Genomic DNA, 25710 nt, shown 5'->3' on the forward strand with positions numbered 1-25710 from the left:
GCTTATAAAGATGGTGTGACTTTTCTGAAAAACTTAGTAAGTTTATTACCTTTACATTACATTATATTAAACATCCCATCATGCTTTGTGAACTCTATCATTAAGATTGTGTCTTAAGTTCATGTTGTCAGAGCAATTCATTTTTGGGGGAATGCATGAACACTGAAATGTATTATGCCATTTAGAAAAATATGAAAGGAACGTGTACTGATAGGTTATTCCCCACACTGTATATAATTCCAAGTCATTTTAAGACAAGGCTCACAGAAATAAAATGAATAAAGACCCAAGAATATCCTGGATAGCTATACGTGCACAGCTTATTCTCAGAGGTGTATACAGATGCTATCATTATAATTTAATACTCTAGTGGATTTTTGGTAATGAAGAGGGGAAGTTGCATAACGCTTAATAATATAATCAATAAGACAAAAGCAACTAAGTCTTGGAAAAATGAAAAAGTAGAATTGGACCCTAAATATTGTTTCTTCAATCTAAGGCACAAAGACATTTTCTAGGGTATACATCACACTAAAATGGATGATAGATTGGGAGTGGCAAACTCTCAGCTTGGACCCGGTTGGGTTGGCAATGTAGATATGCTCATTAAACACACTAGAAGATATGACAGCTGCCTGGAAAGAGTCAAAATAGTAAAGTAGTGGTCCTTATTCCCTCTCAGTCACCTCACTCTCAACACTCCTGAAGGGAAGAGCTGTCCGTTCCTGCAACTCTCTAACCCTACCTGTTGAGTTCCTCAAAAATGCATTGGGCGTCTATAATGTTCCATGCATTGTGCTTGGTGCTGGAGTGCAGAGGATGGAAAGAGGAGAAACAAGAAAGCAGGCCTTTTCTTTTTAGTTGTTCACTGCTCTATCTCCAATGTTTAGTACAGTGCCTGGCACACATTAAGGGCGGGGGGTGGTGTTCAAGAAATATGTGTTCAAAAAATTAAGTTTAAGGAGGATTCAAGAAATGAAAGAAAGTACACTAAAAATAAATTTTTTGTTTCCTACCCTTGAGAGTTAGTGTCTGGCTTCCTTCCTCTCAAACCTGGGCTGGTCTTAGTGACTTGCTTGAACAATATGAAGATGGAACTGGTAGTCTGGGACTTCTGAGGGTAGATCATAACAAGCCATGCAGTTTCTCCTTGTGCCTGTTTGAACAACTATTCTGAAAGCCCTGAGACACCCTTGAAGAAGTCCTGCCATCCTGAGACCACTGTGAAGAGAGGCCATTTGCAGGCTCTCCAGAGGTTGATATCAGCAGAACTAAGTCTTCTAAACAATCCCTCTAAGACACCAGACAAATGAAAGACCAGCTTGGACTCTTCACACTAGCCCATCCACTGGCTGATACCAGCAAGACTTCAACTGATGGCACACAGAACAAGAAAATTGCCTAGATGAGCCCTGTCCAAATTCCTGACACATGATATTGTGAGACAATAAAATGGTTGTTATTTTAAGTTGCTAAATTTTGGTATGTTTTTTTATACAACAATAGATAACCGGAATGGTCCCCCAAAGATTACAGTTTAGGGTGGGAGTTAGGAAAGATAGAGGGTCTCAGAGCTTTAGATGAATAAACAGATATTTACAATCCAAAGTATTGTCTTCCTAAGTCAGAGTTTTGCACAGTGGGCTACGCAAACCCCTCGGGGAGATGATGAACCCAGCTTAGGAGTCTGAATGTTTACTCCTTGAAAGAAATGAAGTCTAAGCTAATACACCCCTTCTGAGCGAGAAACGAATGAAAACATGACATGTCACATGACAGTTTCTCCCCTTTGATTTAGATTGCTTAAACTATTTTTCAGAGCTTCTCTGAGGGATGTTGGACACTGGCTGTATCACACAAGGACATAAGGCAAGGAATATAGGAGTTGATTATCTAGAAATGACCCAGCAGCACAGAATGAGGCAAATCAAGGCTTCTCTTTCAGTGTTGGGTATCATGGAAGCTCTAGGTAGAGGAACGAATTTTTCTTACAGTATTTGAGGAACAGTATTTTGGGGCACTATCTGGAGTACTGCATAGCCCTTTCACAAGCTTGCTTTCTATTGTTCTCTTAAGTAAAAAGTTCATGGTTCACCTTTAGATAAGATATTCAGAGTTTGTGAATGTAGATGTACCTAAATTAGTAACTGGGCAAAAACTGAAGATTTTTAAACTAGTGTTTCTGAAAGATTACAGACATATTGCAAATTAAATTCAAAGGTGGTTAATCTGCTAACCATAGAGTGACCATAGGTCATAGAGTGACCTAGAATTTTAAACCGTGATCTATGCGGCATCTCCCACTTCCAAATTTACAAGAGTCTACATGTCTCACAATTCCTACTTGCCCTGCTATAGTAAGGGCTCAGGTCACATTTTCATACAATTTAACAGCCCTGGAGATCCTCACACTCAGCTTCCAGTGGAGAATGAATGCTTTGCCTCTGGGCAGCAGTGGACTCTCCCTTGAACTGGAAGTCCCTCGTGGGCTCCATTAGGCTTCAGTGTGGATTTCCCCCCTGGAAACTCTGCAATTGTATTTATAATGATAGTATAAGAAGGAAATCTTATGTCTCTTCCTACAAATGAATACACTACTGTTCTCAGCTGTTGAGGAGTGACTGGGGACTAGCTACTCAGTCCTTCTCAAAGTTCAGACAGAATGATTGAGCTTCCTCTTCTGTATTGTTTAATTGTTCTCTTTTAGTTTTAGTCTGGCTAGAAATGGAGGTAAGTGGGGAGAATTTTTCAAATAGATAATCTAAGTGAATATCATTATATGATTATGGCACTTGGCTGAATACTTAATTACTAAAAATGATTATTCTTGCATCTAACGTGATTGGAGGAGCTTTTAGTCTACAAGTACTAGAAGTGCTAAATCTAGAAGTACTAAGTTACTTGTAAGATGTGCCTGAAATGGGGAGTGGGGGAAAAATAGTTTTCTTCTTCTGGGAATAAAAAAAAAAAACCTGGGCTTTCACAGATTGAGGCTGTTGACACAGGAGATAGCAAGAACTCTACCTTGGCTGCAGCTGAAGGCTGATGTAGGAGAGTAGAAGGACTTCACCCTCACCGAATAGGAAAGTGGGGAACATTTTGTGGAGGACTTAACAATGTCAGAATAGGAAGTCTGGAGGTTATTTCAAGGTATTTTGGAATAACGACATAAATTTGACTAAGGAATTAATAACATTAATGCACTATTTTAAGATCAACTTGAGAAGATATTTAACATATATTGACCACTGGCTATATCCCAAATCGTTTTTATATACTATTTAACAACTCTATCAGAAAATATTAGTCCCTTTTTATAGATGAGGAAATTTAACTTTGGAAGGATGAACAAACTTGTCCAACATTACGCACCTAGCAAGTGAAATAGTTGGAATTTGACCCCAATTTACCTAATTCCAAAGACCTTGCTCTTTCATGAAACTAGCCATGCTATCTAGGGATGAGCTAGTTAATTATACCAGGGTAGATTCAGTGGGAATGGCAAAGCAGTGACAAAAGTAAGAGATATTGGGAAATCAGACTCAAAAAGGCTTGAGACTTAGCAATGGATGTGGAAAGTGAGACAGAAAGAAGAGTGAAAACTAGTTTCTTCCCTAGGTGACAGGAAGAATATCATTACTAGGAAAGTTTTGAGTAACAGATTAAAGAGAACATCACCCATAAACTCTTTTCTAGTCTTTAAATCCTGTCTCTCCTGTGTGAGTTTGGATTTACACTGTCTGATTTTACTATAGTGGTAGGCTCACTTTGAAGTGGCGAGTACATAGTTAGCTATTATACACTGGGAAGATAATTGGAAGGGAAGTTAATTCATTATATTTGATATGGCAGGATGGTGAGCTGGGGAAAACTAGGCCTGGATCAGGGATGCAACTAATAGGAGACGTTCCAGTGAAGACCATCAATGACACCAGTCATGCTCAGAAAGAACAAGTGATCCAATGAAATTTCGGGTAAATACCAACTTTCATCTGTGGTACCACAGGCCATCTGTCAAGCTCATCCATCATTTTCTCTTCTGCCTCTCCATTCCTGACCTTTGTGCCCTGTGTGCTGCTATTTACACAGCTCTCCATTTCAGCATTACATTTGAACATGTATTTCCTCAACAGATCCTCAAGCTATAGCACCCCTTCTTTCATTAACATTTATGTAGAGAGACTCCTGCATTGACTTAGCCATCATGTTAAAAGTAATTTTGCTAATCTTTATTATTGCATTTATGTTCCTAGAATACTTGAATTTTAATTGACCAGTGAGGTAATGACCCTTTCAAGCTAGCCCAATGAAATAAGCATACTCTCATGTAAATGGAATGCTATGATTCCTGGTGCCCCCAAGAAGAGTCTGAACCCGAAGATTCTCAACCAATCTCTCCATCACTAGAGAATGCTGCCTATGATTTTAGTTCAACCAAGGGCTGGTCTTGGCCAGCACCTTACTAGAGCCTAAATCAGAGTGGCTACTTTCAAGGTTAGTTTATAATATAGTTCCAAAGTCTTCATTTATTTTTAACAACCCTAAGAAAAATAGAGGAAATTGAGATAAGATTCAAGAGGAAATTTATAAGAGGAATATAGAAAAATAATTATTGACTTAAATTTACCACTTATGGGCAAGTAGCTTAGAAGGTATAAAGAATCTCTGGGCTGTAAAAGTGAGGCAAGAGAAGGAAAAAATTGAAAGCAACAACAATACTTAAAACTCTGTGATGAAACAGATCTCCCTTGCTACAAACTCTGAGGTTGCCCCGACTTTTGGCTGATACACTCCTGCCAAGTGCTGCTCTGCAGGTAGCTAACCTATGCAGAGGAAATCATGTGACCTAACTAGTTTTTTCAGGGTATATTAAAAATCTGTAGAACTGGTATGAATTGTAAAAGGTAGATAAATGCAAATACTATATTAAAACATAAATTATTCTTGTACATTGTTCTACTTTTTCTCATGACTTATTCAAAATAGATTTCTACTGTATTTCAATTGCAACTACTACCCTAGACAACTTGCTCTCCATTTTCAGTCAAAAATCTTCCATTACTGAAAGCAAACTGAAATACATAACTTATTTATCCTCTTTGCTCCAGTTCCTTCATAAAAGCCAATATGTTCACATTTGACTTCTTAGTCTCTTAGTTTATGGCTTCAGGAGAGAGAAACAGAGGGAGAGGGAAAGGGAAAGTGTGTGTGTGTGTGTGTGTGTGTGTGTGTGTGCGCGTGTGCGCACGTGCTGAGAATTAGGCCTTTTCATAAGGGAAGAAAACCATAAACGTTGGAAAAATCTAGAAACAACATTCTCCTGAAATTAGTAATAATGAGCTCATTATTTATTATTTGAATGACTGGGTTTTTTAAAGAATTGATTATATCAAGGTACCCATATGAATTAAATTTAAAAACTTCTAACTTAAGAACTATCTGTTAAAAACATACATAAAGACAACAGGAAATGGAAACAACCCCCATCTACCAGGTTATTAAGCTTTAAATAAAAATCAAAAAATTGTGTGTGAAAAAACAAGAGTATGAGGAGCACGGTATGTGGGGAGCCCACCACTTTGGAACTGCTTCCTTTCTTTCTTCTTTTTTTTTTTTTTTGCGGTACACGGGCCTCTCCCGTTGCGGAGCACAGGCTCAGTGGCCATGGCTCACGGGTCCAGCCGCTCCGCGGCATGTGGGATCTTCCCGAACCGAGGCACGAACCCGCGTCCCCTGCATCGGCAGGCGGACTCTCAACCACTGCGCCACCAGGGAAGCCCCTGCTTCGTTTCTTGTTTAGGCACTTATGCTGTTATCTTTCCTTGTCTGAACATGCTCCTAAGAAAAAAATCTAGCACTAATTCACACCATTAGAAAATGGCTGCCTCTTTACAGCTTTTCTTCTTATTAGTATATCTGCTTTATAAAAGGGTTCACTCTTTCAAGCCATGTGGGTGAACCTTCCACAGAGGCATTTTCCAGCATCACTCAGCAGATGGAAGAGATCTTTTTGGGTAAGTAGTAAGGGGACTTGGGGATGTCACATCCTTGCACAAAGACTTCTGTGCCCCTCAGTGTGGGACAGGAAAGAGCTCCTGGATTGGGATAATGATTATGTTAGTGAAAATGTGTGGTCAGATGACTCAGGGAAACAATCTGTCCCTTCCTCTCATGTTCTGGCACTGAGGCATAAATTCCTCAGAATCCTGACACAATCCTGGGGACAAGAATGAGATTAAAATATCCTGCCAGCTTGTTTGGAAGGCAGCTTGAAATACAATAGAAATTGAGTTGAATTACAATTCAAAAAGAATGAGTTTTTTGCATACTATACTCTTTGGTCTGAGACTCAGATTCTCTCTGTAAGATGCATTGTCTCATTCAAGGAGCTTATGTTCTAGGGTGTTTCAATATAAGGATTTTTAGAAGAAATAAACATTTATATCATTATTAGGAATCTGAAGATAAGAAAACATATTTAATACATTCCTTACCAGTAACTTTCAGCATAAAAATTTCCATAGAATATGTCTGTAAAAGCACACCTTTACCATCTGACTATTTACCTGGCAGAGAAGGGGCTCTGTAAAATGCATACACCTGATTTCAGTAGAAGGGAGTTTTAGTTTCAGATACACTCAAATGTGTACCTTTTGATTTTTTGATCGTATAAATACATACCGGGCACTTGGGAGCTAATTAACCTAAAATCTGGTTATACTATTCATCAGCAGATGGGCCTTCAGTTTAACTTCACTGTAGAAAAAAAATATGGTGATATCTCAATTATCAAATCACCTAAGAAGTAAATTGCTTTGAGTATACACCTATCCCTTGTTTAATGACTTTAACTGTTTTCTGAAAAACCTACCACTAAGTAAAAAGCCATTCAGTGACCAAAACCCCTATTAATTCTAATAGGGAAATTTATGAGCAGTTCTATCCCACACCACAAATAGAAACAAACAAACATCACTGACCAATGGAAACAATTTTATGTAAGTAGGAAATAATCACTTAAGTGAAAATACATATAGTTTGTATCTTAAATGCAATGTATTATAATAACTAACCAAAGAAATGAGACTTCCAAGTGGTTGGTGGTAGGTGAGAAGGGGTGGAAAGGGTCATCCTTTGAAAGGGCATTTTTCTTTCTACATCGTTTTATTCACTATTTCTTCAGTCTGTTTGTGGGCTGGCTGATGGTTATTCTGCACTTAATGTGCACTTATGAATAATATTAGTAAACAGGAAAACATCTTCTGTCTGAAATACCACATCTGAAAGTGTATTTATTTAATGAGTTTTGGGGTGAAAAAGTCATTGTACCAAAAATAAGTGAGATATAATAAGTGTGCGAGGGGCTTTTGAGAAAGTTCTTCCTCTATCTTCTGAAAGAGCTTTTGGAAATGACCGAATAATGGCCATAAGTCCTAGAGCCACAATAGGCATTTCAGATACCAGTGTGAGGGTGAAGCTCACCTAGGAAGAAGACAAGACAAAAGCTCATGGAAGGATGAAGAGCCATTGGATTAAGGCAGTTTTGTATCAAGTTACTTAGAGCTGAAGGCATTCAAATTCATACAAGTGAGATTCTGGTAGAGGAAACATATTGAGGGCAAATTTGAGGGATAAACAGTCCCACAGGAACACAGATCCTAACAGGAAAAGATACTCAATGCACTGTATCCTGTATGTCCAGATTGGATGGGCAGGCAAAAGGAGGAAGGGGAATGCTGGGAGCCAGACATAGGTAAATATTTGCTCTCCAAATGGTCATGGTCATTGTGGTTTACTTACTTAGGAGGGCTTACTCCTATATTGGGTCAGAGGTTTGACTGTTACTGCTCAGACCCTTTCTAAAGAAAAGAAATGGTAGTGAATTATTAAAAATGTGTCAATAATTTGAAAGTTGGTTGGGGTGAGTAGAATTGTCCCTGCTGTCTTAGGACTCTGGATAAACCAATAAGAATGTGATGGCTTCTGACTAGAGTTTTATCATCATTCCATGGATTAAGAAGCTGGTGAGTGGTGACATCAGAGTTACCAAAAGAATCACTGTCTCCAAATATTCTCCTAGTTGAGTCTACCATATTGTGTGAAATTGGCACCAACAGATAGTTCATAAACAATTAGCATCTCTGTGGAAATGCAGAGTTGTTAATAGAGATAACACATTAAGCCCATAGTTTCAAACTGATCACTGAGGTCACGTAAGGCCTCACTGCAAATTCAAAGCGGTGCTCTGCAAGCTATTTTAAAATTCAGGAAAAATGCAGTAACATCTCCTGGACATAATGCGAACTACTAGCTCAAGGTAGTTAACATTTTCAACATCGATTGCTATGTTTCTTTCAATGAGAGTGGTACAGTTCAGTCCGATTCCACAATATGAGAAGTTTGTGAACTGTCCAATAGGTGTTAAGTTTTTAGGACATAAATACTTATTAAGGTGCTTGGACCTAAGTATTTAATAAATAGAACTGTAAGATATTTGTTTTGCAAGGATGCTGTGAAACAATTACTGAGACAATCAAGGATGCCAGCCAGGGCTTCCCTGGTGGCGCAGTGGTTGAGAGTCTGCCTGCCAATGCAGGGGACACGGGTTCGAGCCCTGGTCTGGGAAGATCCCACATGCCGCGGAGCAACTAGGCCCATGAGCCACAGCTACTGAGCCGGCGTGTCTGGAGCCTGTGCTCCGCAACAAGAAAGGCCACGATAGTGAGAGGCCTGCACACCGCGATGAAGAGTGGCCCCCGCTTGCCACAACTGGAGAAAGCCCTCGCACAGAAACGAAGACCCAACACAGCCATAAATAAATAAATAAATAAATAAATAAATAAATAAATAAATAAGGATGCCATAAACCAAGAAAATAGGGGATGCCCTATTATCACTTATTAATCATTTGATGATATTTTAACCACTTAGAGCAAATGAATATAGCTCAGGCTTTTATGAGGAAGAGGGAAGCAGAACTCCTCCTTAGCAAACGGGTGTGGGGTTTCGAAGAGGGCTTCCTGGAGAGCCATGAAAACTTCAGGTTCCAGAAGAAAATAGAGAGGCAAAAAAAGCAGAATGTGGTTAGTGATCAAAAATGACCTTTGTGATTTTATCCAGGGCCAGGTTGGCTACTGTGCTGATGACTCCAGGTCTTTTGTGATCTGGAACATATTTCTGAAGCTTGAATAAACTGGAAAGTCTTTCAACACAGAGTGAGGCAAATGTCCATTCTGTTTATTATATTCTATTTTTTTCTTTGGCATTGATTTCCCCAGCCTCAAAATTAGATATACCTTTAACATACTCTTATGCAATAGTCATTTTTTCTTTATAAAAGGAGGTCCAAGCCACCGAGATACTACCATAGAAAGCAGAATACGTCACTGATATTCAAATATCTAACGGACTATGAGGTATCTCCTTTTCTCCATTGTAAGTTATATTTATATCAGAGCATCATGATCCTATTCAATATGCCTTAAGTATTCCAAACTGGCCAGACCCTGTCTGGGTTACCTGTAACAATAGAACTCCACTTTTCTCAGCCCCTTAATAGAAGTGAATACCACTTTCATGTACCAAATTTTAGGGTATAAGTATTCCCTGTGTTCAGGTTAAAAAACAGTAATTCCTACCCATGGCTTTACTTAAACTCAACTATTTCATCCAGAATTATTGTATAGTTTAACGTTAAACAATAGAAGAACACTTGGGATTTCTTATCAACTTATCCAGACACTGATGGAAAGCATTCATAAACAGGAATTTTTTTCCCTGGATGGATTGAAGAAATTCTAGTGTGTCAAAAACTTTCCTTTAGATTATTCTCTTTTAAGTTATATCATCATTACTGGTTCATCTGCACTTTTTCTCTCCATATCTGTCAAACAACTGAAATGATTTTGTGGGATCTTTTTTCTCCATGTTAAATATAGGCTTTTTTTTTTTTTTAATTCACTGCAATTGAGCATGTCATTTATCCTTCTGCCCATTTTTCTTATATTAAAAGGTCTCCTGCTGGAATTTAATTTCAAGTTAAATCTTTACCCCACCCTCAGGCTGTGAGACTGAATTAAATAAATCCCACTAAAAGTAATAAACCACTCTTAGCTGTGGTCTTGTGATATCAGTTGTCAGCCTGTCAGAGCAAATCTGAGTGTTAAATTCACTGCCTCTGCTAGTGAGGAAAGAATCAGAACACCAAAAAGCCCAGGATAGCAGAACTGCTGCAGTCACTTTAGTTTCATCTCAGCAGTAGTACTTAAGCATGCAAGAAAATATCTTTGAAGATGATTTTCTTGATGACAGTCTTTTAAAATTCATATTGATGGTAAAACATAAAGGCTCAGCTTTGGTTATTATACCTTATTTAGTAACGTTGCAAGCCTGTGAGATCTATTAACAAGAAGGTAGAATTCTTTTGGGGGAGGAGGGACAAAACAGGAGTATTATACTGTTGGGGATTGATGAATTTTAGAATTAAAGAGTTAGTTAGGGCGAGTGTCTAAATATAGAATTGAAAGGTGAACAATTTGAGATACGGAAGGAAAAAAGAATACACGTCATCAATTTCCTCTTATGAAAATTTGCAAGGAGATTTTAATCCACAGAACACAGTGATGCCTCAGACTTCCAAATAAAATGCTCTAAAAAGGGGGAAATGACACCCTCCCTCGATGGACTCCCTTCAATACCTTGTCTGTGATGCAGGAACACTGGGAACGATACCAGTACCAGGCTGGATTTATGGGTGTGACTAATCAAAGGTGACAGCTGGCTTCAAATCTGTTGGCTTGTCATTTGGTGGACCGATTTACAAAATACTTGTTTACCCTTAAAGCACTGAGGTTGTCCAAAAAGAAAGGTCTTTTAAAAAAAATTTTTTTAACATTAGTTTCTCCATATTAAATTTTGAAGAGTTAAAGTTTTATAAAAAGCCAAAAGTCAATACTGTCAGTGATTTGTTGTTTTTAAAGAACAGGACAACAGCTCAGCAGATTAACTTCCTCCTCTCCATGGATAAGCACAATATTACCTTCTGCAGAGAGAGAGCTGTAGGATTCCCGAGGGTCGGGGAGCTGAACACAGACAATTCTCTGAACAGGATTTCAATAGAGAATTCAGGGATGATAGACATTTCCCAGTAATTATTAGAGTTGCAACTCTCATCTTTCCACAGATGTAGCATCTTCATCCAGTCAAGTGCTGGGCACATAGTTAACACTAATGCCTAGTAATTCCTCAAGCTCCTCCTTCCGACCTTTTAAAAACTCTTTTACTTCCTAATTTGAAAATGGAAATGGTTCTAGAGAAAGCATGACATTGGAAATAGCTTTCTTTCCTTATTTTGAAGTAAATGTTGGTAGTCAAAAATTATGATACTTGATTAATTACACCTGAAAACACTGTACAAGGTCATATTCTTTTCTAACCTTATGAAGAGATTATTTTCAAAATACGGGAAAATAATTTTCAGGTTCTGATAGCAAAAAACCAATGCATCATATCAATGTCCATTACAGAACTGGACTTTTCAGATGGTGGAAAAATGCTTTCACTCCTGCAGTGAGGTTATTTAGCAGTAGTAATTTGAATTAAAGCCAATGGATTTTGTACTCTAAGGCTGGGCCTTCATTTTAAATCATTAGAATACATTTGTTACGATTTTTTTGTATTTATAAACCTGATTGACATATTTTCACTTGAATTCTATTTGTTTATTTAGCAAGTTATCATGAGAAAAGGATGGACTTTGTAACTGGAGAACTAGTTTGAAGTCTAACCACTCCACATACCAGCTGTTTAAACTCAGGCTACCTTTACTGTGCTGAGCCTCAGTTTACTCATATGCACGATGGGATCACAGTGCTTTCCTTATGGGATTGCTATGAGGATTAATAAAAATTATACATGAAGCAGCCGGCTCAGTCTTTCATGTGTCAGATGCTCCCTTCTGACTCTGAGTCTACAATAGATTTTATTGCCTGTGATAATTCAAATATATCTATCTGAAGTTCCTGTAACAAATGCTTTCCAAAAACTTAGAGTGTAGAGAATTTCACAGTCAGGGTATATAAATGATGATTTGAGTAAAAGGAGAGATCTCAAAAATGTTTTCCTGTCGAATAGTGAATTTGATATCATAAAACTCGATTTCAGTCTTAATGAATTTTCACAAGATCAGTTTTGCAGTTAAACAACGAATATAACATTTGCAATTTAATTCATTTATTTATTCAACAATGATATACCACTAGCCCATTACGTACTAGGATCCCTGCAAGGCCTAGGGGCCTACGAGTAAGCAAAATCACAGCCAAACTGCTTACAGTACGGTGGGGAAGGCAGACAAGGAACTTGAAAAACAACAGCGGTGATAACATATGGAAGCACATGGGGCTATGGGAACAATCAACAAATATCAACTACAGTCCACAGGAAAGTTCTACTTCTAAACTCCTGCTCTTACCTCACTCCATATTTATTATCACTTTCTATCCTTATACCTCGTTCCCAATTTATTTATGATGAAATATTCCTCTTTGAGGAATGTATGAAGACATTAGCACTTTCTAATGTTTTTGTGAGCTATTTGCTAACTTTACATTGACAGGGTTTATGCTGAGCACTGTAACATGTAAGGCTATATGGTGGCTGTGTAGATCAGTTGTCTAGAGACCCACGAAGCATAGAGTGCTAAGCTGTAAGTAATGCAAACCATCTTCTTGGCCAGTATCCACTTCTTTTGACGTGTATACACTGCTCAATAATCTGATTTTTTTTTCCTCTGTAAACTTGGAGATTCCCCAAGTATTTTAACTGTAAAATGATATCATATTTGGAAAACAGCAGTTAACAACACTAGGAACCCCATAATGAAGAAGTTTCTTAGAGCCAAAATAATGACATGATGATAATAAAAATTATAAACATCTAGTATTTATTGAGCACTTACTATGTGGTGGGTCATTGTTCTAGAAGCTTACATCAACTCTTCAGATAGCAGTTATCAGGCACATTAGCAAAAGATTATAGGCCTTGGTCACAGGCTTCACCTTTGTGACAAGACAGACAAATTTTGCCTGGTATCATCAAAATTAGAAAAGCGTACTGTTTGGAACCTAGAGGATAATCTGACTTTCTGGGCAAGAATTCTCATAATAGAGAGGAGAAGATGAAGGATGAGACAGCTAATGATTATATGCTCATCTATTGAGCCTCTGGGGCATGGTGAATAAATTTATTTCATAAACTTAAAAACATCCCTTTTTCTCATAAACTGTTTATTTTGCTGTTCATTTAATTCAGTATGGCCAAAAGGGATATGCCCGGCAATTTCTTGACTTCCCAAAATATATCTCCTTGATTTTATTCATTTTATAGGGAACCATAATTTTGATTTAGCATTTAAAAATCTATCTGACACTTTGCAGGAACTGAGTCACACAGTACATTTAAAGGCTGATGTACTATTAATTTGTAACAAAAAATATATTTATTCCTTTTGGATGATGACAGACATATGTTATGCCTCTTTGTCTCTTTCTCAAGGTCCAGCCTAGTGCCATCCACATCGTTGATTTCTAACAAACATTCACTGATTGCTTGGTATGTGATTACAATAGAAAGAATTCACTCCAGTTAAATGCTAAGGAGACACCACATTCACATTTTCCTTTTCCACAAGTACCGATGTCTTCTCAAGATTAGAAAGTCTTTGCCTTAAAAAAAATTCCTTTTCTTCATATCAAATTGTAAGAATTTTTTTCTTTAATGTTTTGATGGCTCTGGGTACATATTTCAGTAATTCTAAATCAAACAATCACAGAGTATGAGAGCTGGAAGAAACTCTGCAGCACTGTGTCCGGGGATTACAAACTCAAATGCCTCCAAGGGTCAGGCAGGTAACATAAATATGTGAATTTGACTGGGCTTAAGGGAGGAGGAAAGTAAAGCCTGTAGCAGACTAGAGGTGGCAGAACTTGTCAAATTCAAACCCAATTCTGACCATAAAAAAAACAGGACTGGGGGCTATGTTTGGTCCACTAGCTACTATTTATAAATACTGAGGTTAATCCCTTAATTTTAACTATCAGTGCATTTAATCCTGCATTTCCCACTGTTTCAGGGAGTTGGAATAACGCCATATAGCTCAGGGTCAGAAAGAGTCATAGAAAATACCCACTTAGCCTAACAACCTTAAATTGACTTGAAGTTAAATCACATGGCTAGTGTATTTAGACTTTGTGAATTATTATCTAAGTAAATATGCAGGGGCAGGGGAAAGAGCATTAAAATTACTTCCAATTGTGTTTTCTTGGTTTTTGAAATAAAGATGTAAAAATCTCTGGTGAATTTCTTTATGTGTCTTTCAGTGGCTTTGAAGCCAGATAAACAAAGGCCTACCTTTTATGAGCTGTGTCACCTTGAACAATCTGCTAAATTCACCAAGCTTCATTTTCCTTGACAGCACACCTGCTTTATTTACCATAAAGTTAGTTTTAGAATAAAGTTAGTTAGTTAGTAAATAAGAAAATTTCTATAAAGTGCCAAGCACAAAGCTTGTTCATATTTGATGATTAGAAAATGTTTCCTACTTTCTATGCCCTCAACCTCTTCCTGTCTCCTTTCTCCCTGGATCTGGGCCTATAACTTCTTTAAACCAGTTGGTAATAAATTGGTCCCCATTCTATCTTTTCACTCCAGCTGAGACCATCAACAGTGTTGTGGTTTTTGTTTGTAATACATTGTTAGATGAATCTTTTTATATATAAAAAAAAATAAATGTAAACATTTTCTTTAAGGAGCTTCCTTGGAGATTTACACCTTATGGTTAAATAACAATTTGTATTTTTCAGAGCACATTATTATTATTTTTTTGTGTGGTTAATGTATCTTTCCTCTTTGTACCTTTTCTTTCGAGAAAAATACAATGTTACAGAAGGCCTCCAAATGTTAGGGGGTCTTTAAATGTTCACTGTAGGAAATCTGGGTCTCTAAAATGAGCAGTGGTGATTTGACAGGGTAAGGAGCCACTCTGTTATTATTTGGACATGTTATCAGAATGGCTACAACCTACAGTCCCCACGGGATTCTCTGGAAAACAAGCCCAACTAAGTGTTCTTTTTTAAGACACCACAACTTTTTAGAATTTTTAAAGAAATTTAATAAATTTGGTCAATAGTTCTGTGCTGTTTTATCACTCACACACACAAAAAGTAAAAATGAGAATAGGCCTGCTAGAAGCTTAATTAGTTTAGATAGGCACTTTGTGTAGGCAGCATCCATGGGGCAGATTCCCTTTTTAGACTTAGGCAGTAGGTTTTCTTTAGACATGAATTAACAGAGAGGGAAAGATGTGTCCTTTAGCAAGGAAGAGGGACCCAAATGCGTTTTCCCTACAAAACTATACTTCACTGAGAAATCAGCATATCAACATTTGTTACGTACTTGGTATATTCCTCATTTCTCCGTAACCAGTAAATCTTGTGTCTAAAAAGGTTAAAAAGGTAACAGCTAAGGACATATTTGGTGACTTTGCTTACGCTAGTGATATTCATGTCACTTATCTACCATCTTAGCTGCTATCATCTATAGGCAGTCTCTGTTTTCTTCATAACTCCTGGCCACATATGATCCGCGTTTGTTTTTTGACAGTCGTTCAAATGAAGGGTACAAATAACCTATAAAATGTCTTTTTTCCTTGATGAGTGCTAATTGCTCTTAATTTTGCTTTAATTTTCCGGTGGTTCAAAACTGTCCTTTTCGAATGGTATCTTGTATCATTTCTAAATCATTCAGTCACTTTATGTCGCTCCTTCTGTTATTTGTGATATTTCTACTATTTTCTATTTGTTTGTCTGTGGCCTTACCACTCTTCATAATTCTTGATAGTGACAATTCTATTTTTTTTTTGCGGTATGCAGGCCTCTCACTGCTGTGGCCTCTCCCATTGTGGAGCACAGGCTCCGGACGCGCAGGCTCAGCGGCCATGGCTCACGGGCCCAGCCGCTCCGCGGCATGTGGGATCTTCCCGGACCGGGGAACAAACCCATGTCCACTGCATCGGCAGGCGGATTCTCAACCACTGCACCACCAGGGAAGCCCGATAGTGACAATTCTTTAATATTGACATAAGGAGTGGCCTCTCAGCTCCTTTGCCTCTTCACCTTCATTTGCTCTGGGTCCTTGTCATCCCCAACAACTGCATCACTTATCATCTCCCTGTCAACTGATCAGCACTGGTGATTTGACATTTGTAACTGTTATCAGAATGGTTATAACCTAAAGCCCCAGCTGGATCCTCCAGAAAAGAAGCCCAGCCAAGTGTTCCAGTTCAAGACACCATAATTCTTACTCTCTCTCTGATCACCATGCTTCTCCTTCTGGCTCACACCCTCTGGTTTTCCACCTCCCCAGATTCTGCTCCACGATCCTCTTTGATTCCACCACCTTTTCACTGTGTCTCATCCCCATTCACATCCTCATTTCCTTGTATATCAGGTTACACTCCATGGACTATCAACATGCTCTTTCCCTTGTACATATTTTCAACCACCTGGCCCCTTTCTTTATCACCCTCTTAACAGAACCCCAACCCTAGATAAACCCAACTGTGGTGGCCCAGTTGCTCTGCCTGTATAGCTGGACATAGCTGGGGAAAAGGACATACCTCCGCAGATCAATCTCACTTCAAATCCATGATTTCGAACTACAACTGGGCCTTATATAGCTCGGCAAGCCAACCTCACTTCCCTCATCAACTCACTTTTCCCCTCATAGATGACCACCCCATTTTTTTCTCCTTTCAAACTACCTGCATGGCCTCACTATCCTCATACTCAGCTGATGGCCTTGCTTCCTGTTCCAGTCAGAAAAGAACTTCCACAGGGCATCACTGCCCATTAAAAGTTTTTAAAGGAGCTAACACTTTTTTCAGAACATTCCAAAATTATTAAATTCAGCCAAAGAGTGTCTTTGTCTCTATTTGATGTTTTCAAAGTACAAAAGTAATACATGTTTGTCATTACCAAGAAATTGGGTGCCTGGGACTTTCCTGGCTATAGCACTGAAAGTCTTATGTCCCGAGAAACTTCTCAGTCCTAGGCAGACTGGGACTGTATTTGTCACCTTATCAGGAAACAACACACTACAAAGGAAAATACGGTATAAATGAAAAACTAGTACTTTCACCTATTATTATTAGCAGGTAGTTAGGGCTACCTTCCAGTCCTTCAAAGCACTATGCTTATACCAATATATATAAGCATACATGCATCAAATATAGGTGGTTTGTTGTCTTTTGCTTTTACTAAAATAGAATCATACTATACACATTTCTTTGCAAACTAGCTTCTTTTTTCATGATTAAAAATAAGGAAAAAATTTCCCTTTACGGGGCTTTGAGGTAACAAAACTGAATGTTGTATTTCAGCTCAACTGGGTCCAACCAGCTGAAGTTCCAGGATACTGGGCCTGAGTGGACCTAACTAAAGCCTCTTTCCTGACCAGGGAACAATGGGAAATGTGTAACCAACTGTGTATGGTCCTATGGACTCATTTAGTCCTTCTCAGAGTTTAGTTTTCAATCCTGATCGGTATAACCACCATTAACACTACCTTTATATTAGAAAGTCCTGATTTTCTTCTTCAGACAACCACTCAGTAAATTTTATTCACTGTGGGGTGTTCCACTGGCTGACAAGGTGACGTCAGGCTTTTTTTTTTTTTTTTAAAGCTCTGATAGTCTTTGTTTTAAAATTTAATACCTAACAATATATAATGGATACACATATACATATACACACATACATATAATTTTACATACATAGATCATATCATGCATGGCTTTTGTTATTGTGGTTGTAGTGAAGTCTCTTTTTTTCTTATTTCTTGCCTCTCCCCAATAAGTTCTTACTTAGATTTCCTCTATTAACCTGTGGAATAGCCTTCGTCATCTTCTCCATGCTTATAATATGTATATATGACTTGAATAACTGTGTATAATAAAAGGTGCATTTTGCTATTATTTACTTAATAAAAGTGGCATCATATTATACTTGGGAGAAAAACCTTCAAAAATGGTTTGCAATGATCCCTTCCCCTGGTAGTCATACCCTTGGCTAATCCCTTGCCCTTGCATGTGGGTTGGAACTAGTGCTTTGCTTCTAATGAACCTGGCAAACATTACGGCATATCAATTCCAAGATTAGACCATAAAAGACTGATTTCTGTCTCACTGGCACACTCTTTTTTTTTTAATTTAATTTTTATACAGCAGGTTCTTATTAGTTACCTATTTTATACACATCAGTGTATACATGTCAATTCCAATCTCCCAATTCATCACACCACCCCACCACCACCACTTTCCCCCCTTGGTGTCCATAAGTTTGTTCTCTACATCTGTGGCATACTCTTTTGCTTTCCCATTTTGAAGAAGCCAGGTGCCATGTTGTGAGCTCCCTTCTGAAGAGGTTCAAGTGGCAAGGAAGTGAGGGTGACCTTGGGTAACAGTGGGAAATTGAGGTTCTCAGTCCAACAGCCTGCAAGAAATTGAATCCTGCCAATAACTACTAAGTGGACTTAGAAGCAGATCCTACTCCATTTGAACCTTCAGATAATTGCAACCTGGGCCAAGGCCTCCATTGTAACCTTGTGAGAGACCTAGTGCAGAGGACCCTGTTAAGATATGCCTGGATTTTTTCTGGACCGAGAAAAGCTCTGAGATAATAATTGCTGTTGCTTTAAACTACTAAGTTTTGGGGTATTTTGTTATATAGCAATAGACAATAAATACTTTTCTCTAAATATTACTTTTCTCACTTAACAATACACCATGGAAGTCTGTTCAAATTAATTGATATAAGTTTGATGTATTCTCTCTAATTGTGGCATAATATTACCTGGTGGGGATTCATCATAATTCATGCAAATATTTCTTTATGGATAGTCATTAATGCCACTCTATTTATAATGGCTACTCTATTCATAATGATCAAATGTTTTAAATCAGGTAAATGTTTTGAAAATACAATTAGAGATTTATTATCTTATTTTCTATATTTCAAATGTTCATTTAGAAACTGGGAAAAACACACACAGAAGAAAGTATACTGAAGAAGTCAATTTTTCATACTATAAGAAAATGTGGATCAAAATATGATAAAAACAGTTTTAGAACAAAATATCATTATGTCAGAATTATACTGTTTTTTGTTTTGGAGGAAGCATCTGGACACTTTAAAAAATATGTAAAAATAAAAAGAAACATTTTATTTTAACTCAACTAACTATATGGATTCTCTTTAAATTCCCTCCAGAAGTACAAAATTAATAAAATTATTTAATCTTAGGATGGAAGGGATGTTAAAACTCACCCAGTGTAATCACTCATTTCATATTTTAACTCCCATTAAAACTTTATCATTGAAAGATATTTTAAACAGTAATTTATAATTTTACTAATAATACAAATATAAATATTTGTGTGAAAATGTAAATATTATGAATAAAACTGCAGTTCCACATCCTTTCCTCCCTCCCTGAGGGACCCGTGGCTGTTGATTTGTTTAACAATATGTAATATGGTGTATCTCTTGTATACTTTTGAAGGACTTTAATTCATACAGATGTACGCATTTATATCTGTAGAAGCTGTAAGTTATATCATATTGTATATATCATTCTACAAGGTGTTTCATCAAGTGGCATTTGAAAATATTTTATTGAAGTATAGTTGACTTACAATGTTTAGTTTCTGGTGCAAAGTGATTCAGTTATACATATATACACATATTCTTTTTCAGATTCTTTTAAAACTGCCTTTTACAGTGCTTTACGATTGATGATTAAGCTTAAAGAATGGGGACTAATATATTTGTTTCATTTTTTGTTATTTTTATACTTATATTGAGTTAATTTTAATTTTTTTAGTATATGAAATTAATATTGTTTTTTACTTTCACATTAATGAAATGATGTTAGTAGCTAAGCTGGCAAACAAAATTCCTTCCATTTAAAATATCTCTAAGTATTTTTCACCTAAGGAAACATTTTCAAACCATGTGAAGCTGAAACCTTGCCTGCAAACATTTCCACTGACAATCACTGTCTTAGTTTAAATAAGGGCTAGATATGTTTTTAACACTCAATGTCCTAATGCCTTTAAAACAATTTTTCTTTTCAGCTTCAATGGCAAAAACACATTTTAGAAAAGACTGTTAGTAAACATTTCAACCAAAACCACATTTGAACTGTTAAATTCCCTTGGTGAACCAGATGTTTTGCTTCACAAATGGTTTTTAGGTATGTCTTGGTTCCACCTCTGTTTCTTCTGAAATATTACTGTGAGGATTTCATAAATTAAGAGCCCTTTTGGAAGATATTTATGGAGCACCTTCTTTGTGCTGACTGCCATGACAGGTACTGATTCAGTGACAAATAAATACTATACAGTCCCTGCCTTTAAGGAACATGTTACATATGGAAGAGAGAGAAAAATATTAGGTGATAAATCCAATATGATGTAGCATGTCAGAGTCAGTAATTCATTAGTTCATTCATTAATCCATCCATGAATTCTTATTTTCGTAAACTCTTTCATGGGTCAGGCATTATCCTAGACATACTATAGCTCTGGCTTGTCTGAATTAAGAAGGGCACAAAGGGTAGATGCCCAATCTCCACAGACAAGGGGAATCAGGACATGCTTTCTGAGAGGTGTCACATCAGCCAGGACTTGAAGGAAGGAAGGCCAGTCATTGCATAGGCAAAGAAAACCATTATCAGCAAACATGTGGCATCAAGAAAAGTACTGCCTGTTGGAGAAATACTGAAGCACATTTTGGTGGTGGCCATGGTGGGCATAGAAAACCAGCTGGGAGAAGTAGACAAAGACCAGGCCATGAAGGACCCTGCAGCCTATTTTTAGGACAATAAGAAGTCAAAAGCTGACACTACAATGTCCATGCTGAAGCTCAGCTGCTTACTAGTTCAGTGATAATAAATTTAGTCTTTTTATTTCCTTAATAACCCTTGAAAAAGAAAATATGATACATTTTCAATGGACTGGAAAAAGAATGTTCAGCAAATTTTTGCCCAGTAATATATTTGTGGTTAGGCACAATATGACTCACTGTGACATAAAAAAATTCAGATTAAAGTAGATCAAGCTTACACCCAACACTCTTGTTTATCCTATATCCTGGTGTGTGGCAAGGGTCTTAAATGCCATTTTAACAGTGTGAGAGTTTTCCACGATGCCTTTGATTTAGATCGACCAGCACTGGTTAAAGTGATCATGACTTTTGAAAACTTCTACAGAGCTGTGAAGATTTAAAAACATTGTAAGGTGAGTCAAAATAGTGTACTAGAGTTTAGGGATCATCAATGTGATGTAAACACTCCATACTTTGGTCAGAATTTCACTGTTGAAAACTAACAGTAGAAATTTGGAAAAAAACAAGTCTTCTGGGCCTTAGTTTCTACAAAACCGAGGGCATTGGGTAAAAATCTCTTTTAGTCTCTTCTCGTTATAAAATTATACAAAGTCAGTTTGTGGTAAACATGTCCTTCTGAGTGACAAATATGTAGTAGCTCAGTTACTGGCACAATTGTTTAGTATCAGAATATCTTAATCAATTAATTTTATATTTACTAAGTGTCTACAATGTTGAAGTACTATTATAGGTAATGGGAATATGAGGGCTGTGGTCATTGGTGCTAGTAATCAAATCGTTCTGCCTCTCTGCACCTCATGGGTGCTTGAAAGGACTGGCACCATTTCTGGTCAATGGGTTGTCAGTGAAACTCATAAAAGTAATTTCTGGGCCATAGCAACTGAATGCCAGTTTACAATCCGCAAGTGCTCTTTTTCCTCTCCCAGGAAGATTATCAATGTTCCAGATAGTAGCTATTCCACCAGCCTGAGTCCTAGTGAACCATCAGCTGAGATGCTATGGATATACACAATGAGTGAGAAGTAAACTTTAATTGTTTTAAGCTAGGGAGATTTGAGGCTTGTGTGTCACTGAAGCCAAACTTAGCCTATCCTAACTGATGGAATGGGGAGCAAGACAAATAAGGCCCCTGTTCTCAAGGTGCTTACAGTCTAGTGGGAGATAATAGATAAATAAGTAGAAACAAATGAACAAGGTGATTTCAGATACAGAATGGCTGGGTTGATGGGGAGGAATACTGATTTATGATAAGTGGTCATTGAAGGTCTCAGAGTAGATACTTGAACTGAGGCAAACTGACAAAGGATCAGACATCTGAAGATCTTTGGAAAGAGCATTCCAGACTCTGGAACAGCAAGTACAAAGGCCCTCAGGTGGGACAAGCTTAGTATGTTTGAAGAATAGAAAAAGGCCAGTGTGACTGGAGCCCAGAGATTGTGTAAGAATCGTAGAGGATACGGTTGGAAAGATAAGCAATGGACTTTCTCATCCCTGGTAGCACAGTAGATTTACCTGAAATACTTTAACAAAATACCAATACTAGGCCCTGGCCCCAGAGATTCTGGAGTGGTAACAGGTCTCAGTATTTTTTTTGTTTTTTTTTTAACATTCTCTGTATGATTCTAATGTGTAACTTGGGTAAAGAATCCTTGATGTAGTCTTGCAGGTTATGGGTAAGATGGTTAGAATTTTACTCTAAATTATTGGAAAAGTTTTAGAGGCGACATCAACTTTTGTCTTATAAAATCACACTGTCTGCAATGTGGAGATATATTATAGAATGAATAAGAACGATTATTGAGGAAGCTATATCAGAAATTCCAAAGAGAGATAATAGTAGTTTGGATCAGGTATTAACAGTGGAGATGGAGAAAAATTATTAGATTCAGGATATACTTTGAAACTAATGCTAAATTTACTTACTAATGGATTGGATATATTTAAAGTGAACAAAGGGAGAAATAAATGATGACACCCAGATTTTTGAGTACAGTAACTGAGCTGAAAGTGGAACATTCATTAGCTTAAATGGGTAAGACTGGAACAGGAAATGGTTTGGTAAGTGGAGAGAAACAAAGAGTTCTTTTTAGGACTCGTTATATTAAAGTTGCAACTATTAAGCATTCAGTAGAGATATAAAGTAGACAGATATAATAGTTTGGAGATCATAGGAGAGATAAGGAATGAAGATATAAAGTTGGTGGTTATCAGCAAATAGCATTTAAAGCCAGAAGACTAGTGTAGTTACAGAAGAGAGCCAAGAACTGAGTCACTGGGCACTCCAACATTTAGAGGCTAAACAGACAAGGACAAACCAGAAAAGACTTAGAAAAAACAGTCGGTAAAGTAAAGAAAATATCAGTAGCATGTACTGTGATAATATGCCTGAGAACAGTGTTTCAAGGAAATAGTAATTAACTTGTTGACTGCTACCATAAGGTGGAGTAAAAGGACAATGCTAGTAGCATACAAATCTAGTTCTCCTTTGTATCGCTCCTGATTCAATCAATTCAATTCAATTCAGTTTGGTATACATTTGAGCAAATGGTGTGGGTATAGTGTAGTGCTCTTCAAATATTTGGCTCAAGTACTTCATAAATAAATTTTGAAAAATAAGCACCCATGGCAAATTTCTAAATTGACATCTAAATATTTTCATAAGCTTAAATAATAGTTGCAAACGATATAATTTTCAAAACACTGTAAAAACTTATATTTAAAATAAAATTATTACCCCTCGTTTTAAATGTACCCAGTGGAATATGAACACCATAGCCTATCTATAATTTAAAACATACATGAACAAGGTCTTCTCTACCAGTTGGATTTTTAAAAAAATATCCTCTTTGAACATATGTTTATTTATCTTTTTTTAACATCTTTATTGGAGTATAATTGCTTTACAATGATGTGTTAGTTTCTGCTGTATAATAAAGTGAATAAAATATACATAAACATACATCCCCATATCTCCTCCCTCTTGCGTCTCCCCCTCCCAACCTCCCTATCCCACCCCTCTAGGGGGACACAAAGCACTGAGCTGATCTCCCTCTGCTATGCGGCTGCTTCCCACTAGCTATCTATTTCACATTTGGTAGTTTATATATGTCCATGCCACTCTCTCACATCGTACCAGCTTACCCTTCCTTCCCCCTCCCCGTGTCCTCAAGTCCATTCTCTATGTGTGCGTCTTTATTCCTGTCCTGCCGCTAGATTCTTAAGAACCATTTTTTTTTCTTTTTTTTGTAGATTCCGTGTAAGCATATGGTATTTGTTTTTCTCTTTCTGACTTACTTCACTCTGTATGACAGTCTCTGGGTCCATTCACCTCACTACAAATAACTCAATTTTGTTTCTTTTTATGGCTGAGTAATATTCCATTGTATATATGCGCCACATCTTCTTTATCCATTCATCTGTTGATGGACACTTAGGTTGCTTCCATGTCCTGGCTATTGTAAAAAGAGCTGCAATGAACATTGTGGTACATGACTCTTTGTAAATTATGGTTTTCTCAGGGTATATGCCCAGTAGCAGGATTGCTGGGTCGTATGGTAGTTCTATTTTTAGTTTTTTGAGGAAACTCCATACTGTTCTCTATAGTGGCTGTATCAATTTACATTCCCAACAACAGTACAAGAGGGTTCCCTTTTCTCCACATCCTCTCCAGCATTTATTGTTTCTAGATTTTTTGATGATGGCCATTCTGACTACTGTGAGGTGATACCTCATTGGAGTTCTGATTTGCATTTCTCTAGTGATTAGTGATGTTGAGCATACTTTCATGTGTTTGTTGGTAATCTGTGTATCTTCTTTGGAGAAATGTCTATTTAGGTTTTCTGCCCATTTTTGGATTGGGTTGTTTATTTTTTGATATTGAGCTGCATGAGCTGCTTGTATATTTTGGAGATTAATCCACTGTCAGTTGCTTCGTTTGCAAATATTTTCTCCCATTCTGAAGGTTGTCTTTTTCTCTTGTTTATGGTTTCCTATGTTGAGCAAAAGCTTTGAAGTTTCATTAGGTCCCATTTGTTTATTTTTGTTTTTATTTCCAATACTCTAGGTGGTGGATCAAAAAAGAATCTTGCTGTGATTTATGTCAAAGAGTGTTCTTCCTATGTTTTCCTTTAAGAGTTTTATAGTGTCTGGTCTTACATTTAGATCTCTAATCCATTTTTGAGTTTATTTTTGTGTATGGTGTTAGGGAGTGTTCTAATTTTGGTCTTTTACATGGACCTGTCCAGTTTTCCCAGCACCACTTATTGAAGAGACTGTCTTTTCTCCGTGGTATATTCTTGCCTCCTTTGTCACAGATTAGTTGACCATAGGTGTGTGGGTTTATCTCTGGGCTTTCTGTCCTGTTCCATTGATTTATATTTCTGTTCTTGTGCCGTTACCATACTGTCTTGATTACGGTACCTTTGTAGTACAGTCTGAAGTCTGGGAGCCTTATTTCTCCAGCTCCGTTTTCCTTTCTCAAGATTGCTTTGGCTATTTGGGGTCTTTTGTGTTTCCATACAAATTGTGAAATTATTTGTTCTAGTTCTGTGAAAAGGGCCACTGGTAGTTTGATAGGGATTGCACTGAATCTGTAGATTGCTTTGGGTAGTATAGTCATTTTCACAATGTTGATTCTTCCAATCCAAGAACATGGTATATCTCTCCATCTGTTGGTATCATCTTTAATTTCTTTCATCAGTGTCTTTCAGTTTTCTGCATACAGGTCTTTTGTCTCCTTAGGTAGGTT

Source organism: Phocoena sinus, chromosome 6 (assembly GCF_008692025.1).
Source record: "Phocoena sinus isolate mPhoSin1 chromosome 6, mPhoSin1.pri, whole genome shotgun sequence".
Lineage (NCBI taxonomy): Eukaryota > Metazoa > Chordata > Mammalia > Artiodactyla > Phocoenidae > Phocoena > Phocoena sinus.